Here is a 13189-nt window from a genome sequence, read left to right as displayed (position 1 = left end):
TATTGTCACCAACGAACATAATTAGAAGCAAGGTACTTCTGTGTTTAGGATTTGAAATGTATGTAGTTATATTGATATTTGAAAACTTAGACTCTAACATGCAATGTTGTCCTCCTGGCTCGGTGATAATTATCATTTTTATAGCGTCACGCCTTTAAAAATGAATTATTGTTAAATCACTGTTTTTCCTTATTTTGTTCAACTCTACCCGCAGGTCATGTTTTTCAACTTGGTCCCCCTATCCCAACCTTTTAAATCTAAATTAATTACGATTTTGGGTTTCATTAGAACATTAAAAATAGATTCATGTAGCTAGACATTTGAACATGCCAAAGTGATTTTGACTAATAAACACTTATAATTTATTTTCATGTCCATGTTAGGTGAAATTAGAACAAAAAATATGACATTTTATTTTCAGGTAGACTAGTAAATTTTAAAGAATATTGCTGCACTTTATTAAATAGATCAAGTGTATTATATTCCTTAATTAGGTAGTGGATGTACATGTTTTATGTTCTTGCCATTAAACATCTTACACGCGTTCGCTCTTAATACAATTTTTAATTAGTAAACCGTATACAATACTTGTACTTGATCCCTATAGTTAATCATTTTACTTGTTCCTTTTGATTAGAAAACAACAACAGATCATTAGAAGAATATTATCACAAGCTACGTGAGTCATGATAATGACTGAATTCCCCTTGTTTATTGAGTCTCACAGTTTTCTCTTTATTTCTTTTTACAAAACTATATTGGTTTCCATCATCTTACGATATATATATATATATATATATATATATATATATATATATATATATATATATATATATATATATATATATATATATATATATATATATATCGTAAGATGATGGAAACCAATATAGTTTTGTATATATATGAATTAAAACTTTTCAGACATGCATGTTAACATACTTGAATTAATTTCAAACAACTAAGACTTTCATATATGTTTACCACAATGGCCTCTATGATCTATGTCCCTATGCGGCAACGAACCACGACCACGAACATCATCACGGGTGTTCGTTGTGGCTCATGGTCGTTGCCGATTGTGGTATACACGACAACGTACCACACCAATCACAATGTTTTTGTGTTTTACTAGCCTAACTATTTTATTGGTTAGTTTTGTGTTTTTTTAATTAATTTCTATTTATATAAATACCATTACAAACCATATTATTTTTTATAGTTTGTTCGCAAATATTTTTTAACGTTTTGTTCAAATATTTTTTTTCTTATTTTTTCGACGTTTTTTCAAATACATTTATTGAAGTTTTTTGATGTTCTATTGAAATAATTTTTCTAATTCTTTTACATTTTGTTCTAATACATTTTTAATGTTTTTATTAGGTTTTGTTTTTTATATTTTTGAAGAATTTATTGTCACCGTAATTATAATTCGTAACTTAATTCACTTACAATCATGTTATCCTTTCTTTCTTTCTATTTTAATATAGATAAGGTTATATAATTATTATGTTTTAATTCATATATTTAACTATATAAAGCATATAATGTTGTATGAGTATTATTATTGTAAATTTTTTATAAACATTTTTTGTAAAAAAAGTGTAAAAATGTTTGTTAAACTTGAATAGGATTAATATAGATTGGCTAATTGGAATATATATGATAATTAGAATTCAAAAACGGGTGTGACAGAATTCATCATAAGGACCATAATTGGTCCCTCTAACAGAAACAAATTACATAAATGGTCCCTATGCAGGAAGGACAAATATGTCATTTCACATAGAACTTAACTAAAAAAGTTAACACCATTAGTTAAAAGGACCGTCTTTGCAAGATTTTGAAACCACAGGGACCATCTATGTAAAGAATTTATCGTAAGGACCATAATTGGTCGATTTTGTCAGCCACAAGGACCATTTATATAATTTTGTCAAAATTCAAAAATCATGGCTCTCAAACAGATGATTTGATCAGAAGAGAAAGAAAAGAAGTTAGCACAAGCATGGATGTCGGTTTCCAAAGAAAGAGATGGTCAAATCTCTAATGGTTTTTGGGAAAAAGTTTGAAGGTTTTTCTATGGTTTAATGGGTTGTGCAAGTCGAAATCCCAACAAAATATGTTCAAAGTGGCACGATTTGAGGGTAAAATGTTGTGAGTTCAATGAATTTTACAGCGTTGTAAACAATCTACAAGAAAACGATATCGATGTAATTAACGTGTTCATGGATCAATATGAAAACACAACCCATAAACTTTTTTCACATCTCAACTCGGCTAAAGTTCAAAGATTGCCCAAAATAAAAATAATGCTTTAAAAATAAACTAGAATAAGAGGAAGTTTATTATGTTTCAAATTTTTATGTTTTCTTGCATTAATGCAATTTAAATTGTTGCTTTTTTTAAATTAATGTAACTATTTTTTTTATTGAATGAAAAATAGTTTAAAATAATCTATGTTCAATAGTATTTTTTATTTAAATTTAATTAAAACTAGGAAAGAATCCCCGCTTTGTAGGGTTTCCATTCTTTTCAATTCTAATTTCAATCGACCATAACGGATTCCAATAAAATTACTGTAGTTAATAGAGATAAGTGGAATTATAAATTCAAGGTTAAGAAAATCTCATCTGCATTACATTTCCAATTGTTTATAATCTCTATTAAAAAAAGTCTTAGAAATCAACTTAAAAGTAAATTAGGAAAAAATCTTAAACTCTAACTACAGAAAAAAAATACTTTTTCTATAGTTGATCATGCATATATATAAATACAAAAAGAAGAATGAGAATTGGTGGTGTTCAGACAAAACGGAGATACGCAATAAAAAGCAACATACGGTATTGCCCTTTCAAGGGGCTATAATTTTTATGATAAACAAATAAATAAAAGCATAATGTTATTTCATCATAATCACCTTAACATCATTTTATTAGCCTCTTACTCATCTTCTGGCTCGGCATCATCATTATCAGCCTGAAAAAGAACATAACGTTTGACAAATTTAAAATTAATAATATTAATAATTGATGAGAAAGATCCTTTAAACTAAAAGTTTCATATAGTATAAACCAAAACGTTCACATATTAAAAAAGTTATTATATTTGAAACACATTTATGATGTAACAAAATTTTTAATAAACAACACAACTTTGACTTATGTTGTTCAACCATTTTACCTCCTATAATTAGTTTTTCTTATAAGTCGGTTAAAACCCGAAAAACAAATAAGAAGTTTTATATGATTTTATCCAAAATAACATCCATGGTTCAACATTTAGTCATGATAATAAATTAACATTAATGAGAATCGAGAAACAATTAAAACTATAACTTGTTAAAACATGGAAGATTACAATTGTTCCTTTATTCTCAATTTATGAGACTCATCTAATTAAAAGACTTCATCAACAAGCAGATAAACAACTTGTAATGCATCTCTTTAAAAAAACAACTTGTAATGCATGTAAATATGCTTGTTTTGTAGGCTGAGCAACTAATTAAATGACCATTTTACACTTACATTCCAACAAACATTTTTTTTAGAAAATTCAGCAAATTCTAACCTTAGAGGAGTTGTAAAGATTGTGAAGCAATGTAATCATCACTATCTCAATTAGATATATAAACTTATACTTTACTTAGACGAATGTGTACTTTGTTTGTTGACGTGTCACCTGTGAGCAGAAAAATGCAAAAAAAAGAAGCCAACATAAGAAACTTAAAGAATATGAAATAAAGATCATATAAAAAATATCTGAAATAAGTTTGAAATCTTAGAACCTGATGGATAACAAATATTATATCTATCGATCTAAACAAATAGGATTATAGAAAACTAGGTTTAAATCAACAACAAATGATAAAACAATCACCTGAATAAGCCTCAAGGTTTCTGAAATCTCTTATTAGCTTGTCAACCTAGAATGAATTTTTGTCTTAGCAGGGCTGATGTTGTCCCTGAAAAACAAACAAAATCAATGCATACGATGATAGACAAAAGAAATGGGATTTTTAGGCCATCTGGTTATTAATTTACGAATTCATGAGATTAAATATATAATGTTGCATGTTAAAATGAAAATAGAGGATAGATAAGGTCAAATGAAATCTAGAAAAGTAAGATTATAATGCAATACATCAAATTGGTATTTGTATTACACTATTACTATTACCTTTGCATCGAAACTGTTCAGAAATGCCTCCAATGATCGCCAACGTATCTTGCTTGATCCCTAGTGTCTTCTTCATTTCTAAGTAACTACGCAAAACTTAATTGATTATTAATAAACATCACCCTAATTAAAAGTTGAAATAAGAATTAGTAATGAAATTTGGAAAACTCAAATTCCTTCTCAACCCGAATTACACATTTTTGTGCTTATATCCATGGCAATAAGTATTTAGTCCAATATTTTAATTGCATTCATATATAAAAAGATAATCAAAAATAGATCAAGAATGAAAAAACAGATACAAACCTTTTAATGGGATCTAAACCAAATATAGAATGGAGAAGTTAAGAAGTTTTAACTTGGAGCTTTATTATGTCACTTTCTAATGTCACAGAGGGCTCCCTGTTCATTCTTTATCATTGAACTGCATTTTTCTATGGTGAAAGCTTCTCTCATTCTGTTTGTTCGAGTCAAAGATTAGCAACGGAAATGTGCTCTTCTCGTCGTCGCCACAAACTCTTTCTATTGTCGTTTCTCCTAAAGAAGATGAAGGCAAAACACATACACACTCATCATAAAGTCAGTTACCTATGTTGACTAAAGAATAGAAAATTTAACATCCTAAAATAAAAATTGAAGAACCAATATATTTAGTGTATACTTACTTATACTTCTACAATCGAAACAATAATAGGACACTTTGATCAGAAATAGAGATACCTAGAGACATCTGGAAGCGTGTTAGAATACAAAGTGTCCCAGGAAACAATGCAAGTTAGCCTCAAAAGCTTGGAGAAACAAATGACACAACTTGCACGATCAATTGGTATAATGAAAGCTCAAGACAAACTACCATCCAAAGAGAGCCCATCTCATAGCACATGTTCCACTCCTTTGAAAGATGAGAAAAGTTTTGGTGACCCAAGATTGTTATGTGAAGAAGAGGAAGAAGAAGTAGAAGTGGAAGAAGCTGTTAGAAAGGAGGAAGAAATTGAGAATGTTGTCAATGAAACTGTAAAGGAAGTAATATGGGTTAACGAAAGAGAGATTGAGCCACCCACTACCAATGAGAAACTAACTCCAATGGTAGAACAACCACAAGATCCAAAAACAATAAATTTGTCAGACCCTTCAAAGGATACGTATCCCGAGAAAGAAGACGCCCAACCGATCACCTACTCAACCACCATGTCAAAGAGGGAAGAGTTGGTCACCTTAATAAACAAGTACAAGAGAGAATATGGTTGGATGATTGCTATTATCAAAGGTCAAAGTCTAGTATGGCTCTCCCGTAAAAAGAAAGTCAAATACAAGAAAAGAGTCTCAATGGAGGTGTGGAAATTAAAAAATGTCGACACGGGGAAAATTTGCAAGGTTAATGGACATCGATTGAATCAATTCTATGAAGTTTTTGATTCAAATTTCCAAGATTTCGTCCATTTGGACGCCTCAAAGTGTTAAAGTGAAGTTAGGAGGCATCTCGCCAAAGATGTTAAAGAAGGGCGTTTTTGGAAAGCATTGTGCTTTCATGTTTTTAAATTAGAATAAAGAAGTTTGAAGATGTTTTTGGGATCTTCAAGGAGTTTTATTTGGTGGAATTAAGTGTTTCCATATGTTCGGGGCCATCCAATCCAAGAAAATGCGAAGAAACGAAAGAAAATGAAGCAAAAAAGACGATCAAGAATTACAGCTTGCGCGGGCATGTGCTGTTGCGCGGGCGCGTGCTGTTGCACGGGTAGATCTGATCGAATGGATAAAGTGTGAAATCGATAATTTAACTGAGAAGGTTGCGTCGCGTGCCCCTTCTGCGCGACCCTGGACCATTTTTGACGATTTTTTACCATCTTTGACCAGATCTTTAAGTGGTTTGACTTGTTGACTTTTGTTGACCATATGAACTTTGAATGCAACCTTCTTCTTTATTTCTCCCTTGTGTTCATCTTGTTCTTCCCTCAAAATCCATTTCTCTCAAGATCATAAGCTCCCAATCACTCACCTCGTTGGAAAATTCAAGATTATCGGAGTTCTACCAGGCAGAATTTCACGAAACCACTATCGCCACGGGCATTTCCCGCCGCCCGACCCTCCGATTTTGGTCATTTCTGCCCTTACCTTAAGCATTGAGCACAATGCTTGTTCTTAAGCTTGGGGTGAGTAATTTCCTTTTCCTTTCATTTTTTTCATGCATTTTTAGTTAGGTTGCATATCATTTTAGTTTTAGGCTAATTCGCATTCATCTTTTTTATTTTATAAAATTTCAAAAAGATTTTATTTTCTTCTTTTCCACTTTTTATTCTTGCATAACATTTAGCTTAGGGCATTAGCATTCATGCATTATTGTTGTCTTTTTATTCTCATTCCCTTTGGATGCCATGGAACAGGTTCATAGTTATTGTATCATTCTTAGTCCAGGATCTTGTTGTTATCTCACCCATCGAACCGGGACCACTAGCTGCAGTTTCGGACTTCATACTTGGGATCAGATGCTCAAAGCTTAAAGGGGTAAGTGATCATGTCCATGTAGTTTCATGAAGAATTATGCATGTAAAACTAAGAACTATAGGATATACTATAGCAATGGATGTTTTTATCCTTCCGGTCAATACCGCCGAGAGGATCACACTTGATCATGTTTGAACTGTTAGGATGAAGCATTGGTGCTTGTCCCCGAGTAGAATCTATATCCAGTCTCCTTGCATCACCATATTCTTTTTGTGATTTTCTTAGGATTCTAGAGTCTTTTAGTCCTCATTTGGACATTTTCATCATTTTTGAGAAATCACAAGTTTGAAAAGGAGCTTACATTACATCTTTATGCTCCACACATGGTCATTTTCACACTTAGACCATTCAGATTATATTACTACCCTTTCGGTTCCACTTACACACTTTTGGGAACCAAATTATGAGTCAAAAGGTTTTCTTGTTAAAAATTTTGATTGTCAGTACATTACCTTCAAGTATGTGTTATCATATTGATACCTCCAAAGTCTACAAAAAACAAAAAAAAAGAAAGAAAAAAAAAGAAAAGAATGGTAAGCAAATTTCCAGCTGCAGCTGTCTTAGATGGGTGACCGATCCAATTATTGAAAAAAATTTCCAACATTTTGTTCACCCGGCGTTTGATATTCATTTATATAGGCTTGTTTTATTGTATATAGATCGAGTTGTTTTTCGCAAATTGGTGATGTTAGGAAGACTGTTGAGTCGGATACTACGGGAGGTCTGGGCCAACACTAAGTGAACCGATTCCTACAACGGTGCCCAAGCGATTAAACCCAATTACATATGAGAGTAACCGGAAAACGTGAGATTAGAGTGTACACTTACAGAAGAGCTCCACACGAGCCCATCCAATTGCTTTCTCCCTACTACAGATGGTATTCATAGTATGGATGTTCCATTAGGGCAGCGACTGACCATCCCTCCTTACTCACCTAGAGGAGTTGTCCTAACTATGGTCTATGGTTCCATTTTCATCGGATGAAAAATTCGTGAGATAACATCGAGATCAATTCTGACCATGTTGATTAACGGTGATCAGGTTTTATGGTTCTATCCATTCTATTTTTTTCTTAGGATAGTTCATCCCGAGTTCATTTTAGTCTTGTCTTACTTGAGGACAAGTAAGGTTTAAGCTTTGGGTGATTTGATAGTTTATTTTATTTATTTCTTTCTATAGTTTATTTTAGTTTATTTCATCCATAATTTAGTTAATTTCCATGCATATTTTCCTTTTTGTTATTTTATGACCATTTCAGGTACTTTCTAGTTTCGTGAGCTTTATTGCAAATTTCATAGAGATTAGTGGAGCGGGAGTGTTCGGGATGTTTGGAAAGCGATTGGAATAAGAGGAAGTCGAGAATTATAGGTTTGGTGATAATGGAGTTGATGCATGGAGTGAGCTGGATGATTATTTGAAGGCTTGGAGAAAATGAACTTTAACATTGCAAGATGCGGGAGAATATTCGAGCGTGTGGAGGTCGTTAATCGAGCGAGTTCACGAGCTTTGGAGGATTTGGAGAAGCCAAATTGGGCTTAAAATGAAGTTAACTTAAAGAAAAATGGGCTAGAAGTTGTTTGGACTCGAACTGGGCCAAGTGGACTAAGCTGTGGAGGCCCAAACTCTCAAGAACTCATGATTTGATACCACCTGTCCAACCCACCCGCACAGGGCTGCGTGGCCGCGCATGACTCAACAGGGGCAGTTTTGGAATTTCATTTAGAGGGCTATGTGGGGAAGGTTGGTGTGCATCTTTTGCACACTCATGCACATCCGAAATTTGAACAACTCTCTGGAGATTTTGGAGCTTTTGAAAGGCAAGACCCCTCAAGAACTTCATCAGTTTTGCTCTTGAATCTTGTAGAGTGTTTGGTAAAATCTTTTCTAACTTTGTTTCTTTGAGTTTAGCCATGTTTGGCTAAACAAAAATTTGGTTGATTAGGGTTAAATCCCATGGATGATTGGTTTCTTTGAAGACTAAATGTTATCTTGTGTTGAAGTTTATGGGAATGTTTTCTAGCTAAACATCTTGTTATTTTTGTTTATTTTTGATCATGAGCTTAGATGAATAAATATTTATTTTTGTTGACTAATTTCTTGGTTAAGTAATGGACCCTCAAATTAGTAAGAAACAAATGGTTTATATGTTTGTTTTCATTTCATTTAGACCATGGGAATATTTCCTCCATAATGATAATGTAAGCATTTGATTATCTTTTGGACTTGGTAGCTCTTAGAACCTAAAGTTAATTGATTTTCACAAGATTATATGTTTCATTGATTTTGAGACTTTAGTTAAGGGAATGTGTTAGATTTCCTTTAACCATTTTAATATCTAAGAAGAGTTGGGGTTATTTGTGCTTATAAATTGTTATAGCCAAGTTAAACCAATTCACAAGTGTTGTTTCTTTTAGCCTAATGATAAGTCAACTATGTCATTCATGTGGTGTATCCCAAAATCAACCAATTTCACTTCATTGAATTTAATCAAATCTTTTACTTGTTTACTTGTCATATTTACCTTCTAGCTAGTTTTAATTTTGTCAAACAATCAAAAAGATTTAACCCCCCCCCCCCCACCCCCATTTTACTTTTACTTTTGTTTTTCAAGTACGTGAACAAGCGATTTACATAGAGATTTAAATTAAACCAATCTCCGTGGATATGATCCCTTTACCACTATACACTATTTTAGTGTGTAATATTTAGGGTATTAATTTTGTTGGCCTCGACAACCACCAAAAACTCAAGAATCTATCATTTTAAGTAAAAATGGATTTTAAACAGAAGTGGACATAACAAGTTCATGACATCATTTTGTAAGTTTTAACAAAACTATATGGTTTTCAAACATATAAAGTTATTTCGAATTAAAAATCCCAAAAATGTTAAAACTAAGTTTTACAAAGTTATATTTTTCTAGTTACCGGTAAATATCATTAAAAAGTTGCAAAAACTAGAAATTGACTTTTTCATACCAAATATTCTCCTACTTGTGTTAGATGTAAGTAGGGATGAGCATATGGACCGAGGAACCGGCCGGAACCGGTACCGGAACCGGAACCGCCACCGGAACCGGAACCCAATAGAACCGGTCGGGCCGGGACCGGGACGTTATTTTTGTGGATTTTTAGAACCTGGAACCGGTAGGAACCGGAACCGATATAACCGGAACCGGTAGAACCAACAAAAACCGGAACTGTATGATGCTATTTTTCAAGGACCGGTTCTAACATTTGAAGACACGACAAGAACCGGTAGGAACCGAGAACCGGTGGAACCGGAACCGGTAGAACCGCCGGGCCGGTTCGGTTCTTGATTTTGGCCAAAGCCGGTTCCCGGTTCCGGTTCGGTTCCGGCTGGTTCGGTCCTTTTGCTCATCCCTAGATGTAAGTTTATATGATATAATCTTTAAAACATCTAGACATGATAACTTGTACATATTTATATATATATATATATATATATATATATATATATATATATATATATATATATATATATATGCTTATATAAATTGTCATAACAAAACATTCATAATAAACTATAATTAGTATAGTTTGGGAGTCATAAACACTACTTTATCATTCAGACAAAACATACAATTATTTAAAGGCATAATTATTTTTACACTATTTAACCACTATGGAAGGGTAATACCTCCACTTATAAGAAAAAAGGGTTTTCATTACACTAGATGTTAACCGGTTGATATAATTTTGTGAGACATTTAGTTTCACCGTACCTACCAGAGTACACACGGAAGTCTTGAATTATAACCAGAGTCTCGTTAAGAGAGTGTGACACTTGTGTATAGATCTATACGGGATTGACAACCCTGCACCTAAACTGTTAGCTACAGTTAGACCGGCGGGTCTAGGGTGACAAATGTCTAACATTTCGACACCTGAAGAACGTCGTAGCAGACCACTAGTCACTTGCATGGTATAATAACTAACATGAGGTATTAACAATACATTTGGTTTACGGTATCAATATATAATCATTTAGTTTTATATAAAGATAAAACTTCATAATACTACTTTCCAGTACAGCACTACTTGCATTTTCGGTCTTGGGTTTAAGACTTACAGCTCATTTTTAAAGAAAATATTGGATTTTTTTAAAGCGCACTCTATCATTCATACACGGAAAAATTACCAATTTTTCGCATACAAAACTCTTATGAACTCACCAACTTAATTGTTGACGCTTTTTCAAAAGCTCTTGTATTCTCATAAAATCAATAAATATGTAATCCAAAAGGGATTTGAGGATGGGGCGTCACCGCGTCACGTTGCTTACTTTTGGACATATTGTATTTAATATCAAGTAAACAATGTTTTGTGTACAATGGAACTTTTTTAAATATCAATGCAATGGTTGTATGGATTTGATCACTATTATTCATTTGTTATGATATTATACATGAATTCATCCACCCCCAGATGTTTCCGCCGTTCTAGTTTGGTAGTGTGAGAAGGGATGTCGTAATAATTGCGTTCTGAGATAGATTTGCGTGCTTAAGAGTCATTCGATGTATTGGATTCCCGAAATTCCAATAGAGTGTGATGGTTTCTTTAGTGGTGAAAGTTAGCGAGTCAAGGATAGTATGGGAAGGTTTCCGCCTAAATGAGCCGACTTTAGTTTGGATTGGGTTCTGAAGAGGACCGTATGAGTGGCCCGAGGTGGAGACGTGGGAACTACCCTGGGTTAGTTACAGCAGTGGACTTCGAGGACGAAGTTTGATTTAAGTAGGGGAAAATTGTAACATCCCGATTGTAAAGTAATTAACTTTTAGCTCCTTGTATGGGAATTGGTTGCGTTTTTCACCCTTGAGTATGAGGAAGGGTGCTAGAATGGCCCTTAGTGGCAATATGGTAATTTTGGGCCATTGTGTTGTATGTTGAGCGTAAGTTGTGTACACTAGATGTACTAGGGCGCACCCTAGTATGTTGGGCGTACACCTTGTACGCGGGGCGTATGTGAGGATCATCCAAACCCTAATTTTTAGGGTTTGGCTCATAATTAAACCTCATTATAGCCTCACATCTCATTCTTATTCAGCCTCCCTCGGTGAGAATCGACCCCTAAGCAAATCCTAAGAGAAAGAGTGCATTTCTAGAGCCTTTAGAGTGTTAGAAGTGTTCTTGAAGATGTAGTGAGTGGTGAAAAGAGCTTGGATTTTAGGAAGCACCTTGGATCTGAGATTTCCTCTTTGTTAGCAAGCTCCATAAGGTAAAATAATTTGCATCTTGACCACTCCATCTTGTAGATCTAGAAATTTCACTTCTTTAAGTCACTTTTTGTCCCAAAATGGTGATTCTTGAGCATGGCATGTTCTCGACCCATTAAGTCGTCCTTTCAGACCTTACGAAGGGCGTTAAGTCATAAAAATGTGGTTTTGATGGTTAGTATTGCTTCACGCACTCTTTAGAAGGTCTTAATGCATTAAGATGTTGAATTAAGCACTTAATGGACATGCAAAGTCATAAAGTTGGAATGTTTATGACTCTTAATGATGATTTAGCATTGGATCTGAAAGATGGACGTGATAGCTTATGGCATTAAGCTCTTAATGAAGATTTGGGAAGTCTAGGCATACGCCCTGTGTAACCTGGGTATGCAGCACATACGTAGTCAACCATCCTGTCTGCGGTTAATATTTGAGTACGCCCCGCATACCTTTAGAGTACACCCCGTGTACACTTTCTATGTCGGCTCGGCTGGGTTAACTCGGTTGGGTTGACTCAGTTGACTTTTTAGATTTGACCAAGTTTGACCAAGGTTAATTTAGGAAATTATGAGTATTTTATTAATAGGAAATGTTTAGACATTTAGGACTTGGGTGGAACCAGTATTTGGGGTTGGAGTATTGATCAGTTTTCTTCGTATCACTGTGGGGTGAGTTTTCCTCATTGTACTTACGGGTCGAAGGTACCAAGGTTGCCCCATTGGATTGATATCCTACTATACATTGATATGTTGAGTATGGGATAGATCTATATGATTATATGCTAGTTGCTGATATACATAGACCGGTAGATCTATAGGACTACTTGTGATTTCCGACTGCTTGATTATTTGTCTTTTGATTATGTTTATTATATGTTATATGTCGACATATTGTGTTGGTTTAAGACTTTACTGCTTTGTGCGTAAGTCAACAGACCGTGGGTATTCCAGTCTGATGACTGAATGGACCCGAGGGTATTCCAGTCTGATGACTGAGTGGGCCCGTTGTATATTGGTATTCTAGTCTGATGACTGATTAGGCCAGAAGAAGGGTAATCCAACCTGATAGTTGTGGACCTGAGGGCATTCCATTCTGATGATTGATTTGGTCAGAAGAGGGGTAATCCAGGCCGATGGCTGTGGACCCATGGATATTCCAGTTCGATGACTGATTGGACCCATCATGCCTATTCGTTTGTTATATGTGTTTTGTGTGGTGGTACTTTGGGGAAACTCACTAAGCATTGGCTTAAAATTTTTGGTTATGGTTTC

The sequence above is a fragment of the Lactuca serriola genome, chromosome 2 (genome assembly GCF_051521515.1).
Source record: "Lactuca serriola cultivar US96UC23 chromosome 2, Lser_US96UC23_V15, whole genome shotgun sequence".
Lineage (NCBI taxonomy): Eukaryota > Viridiplantae > Streptophyta > Magnoliopsida > Asterales > Asteraceae > Lactuca > Lactuca serriola.
Note: the sequence above shows the minus strand (reverse complement) of the source record.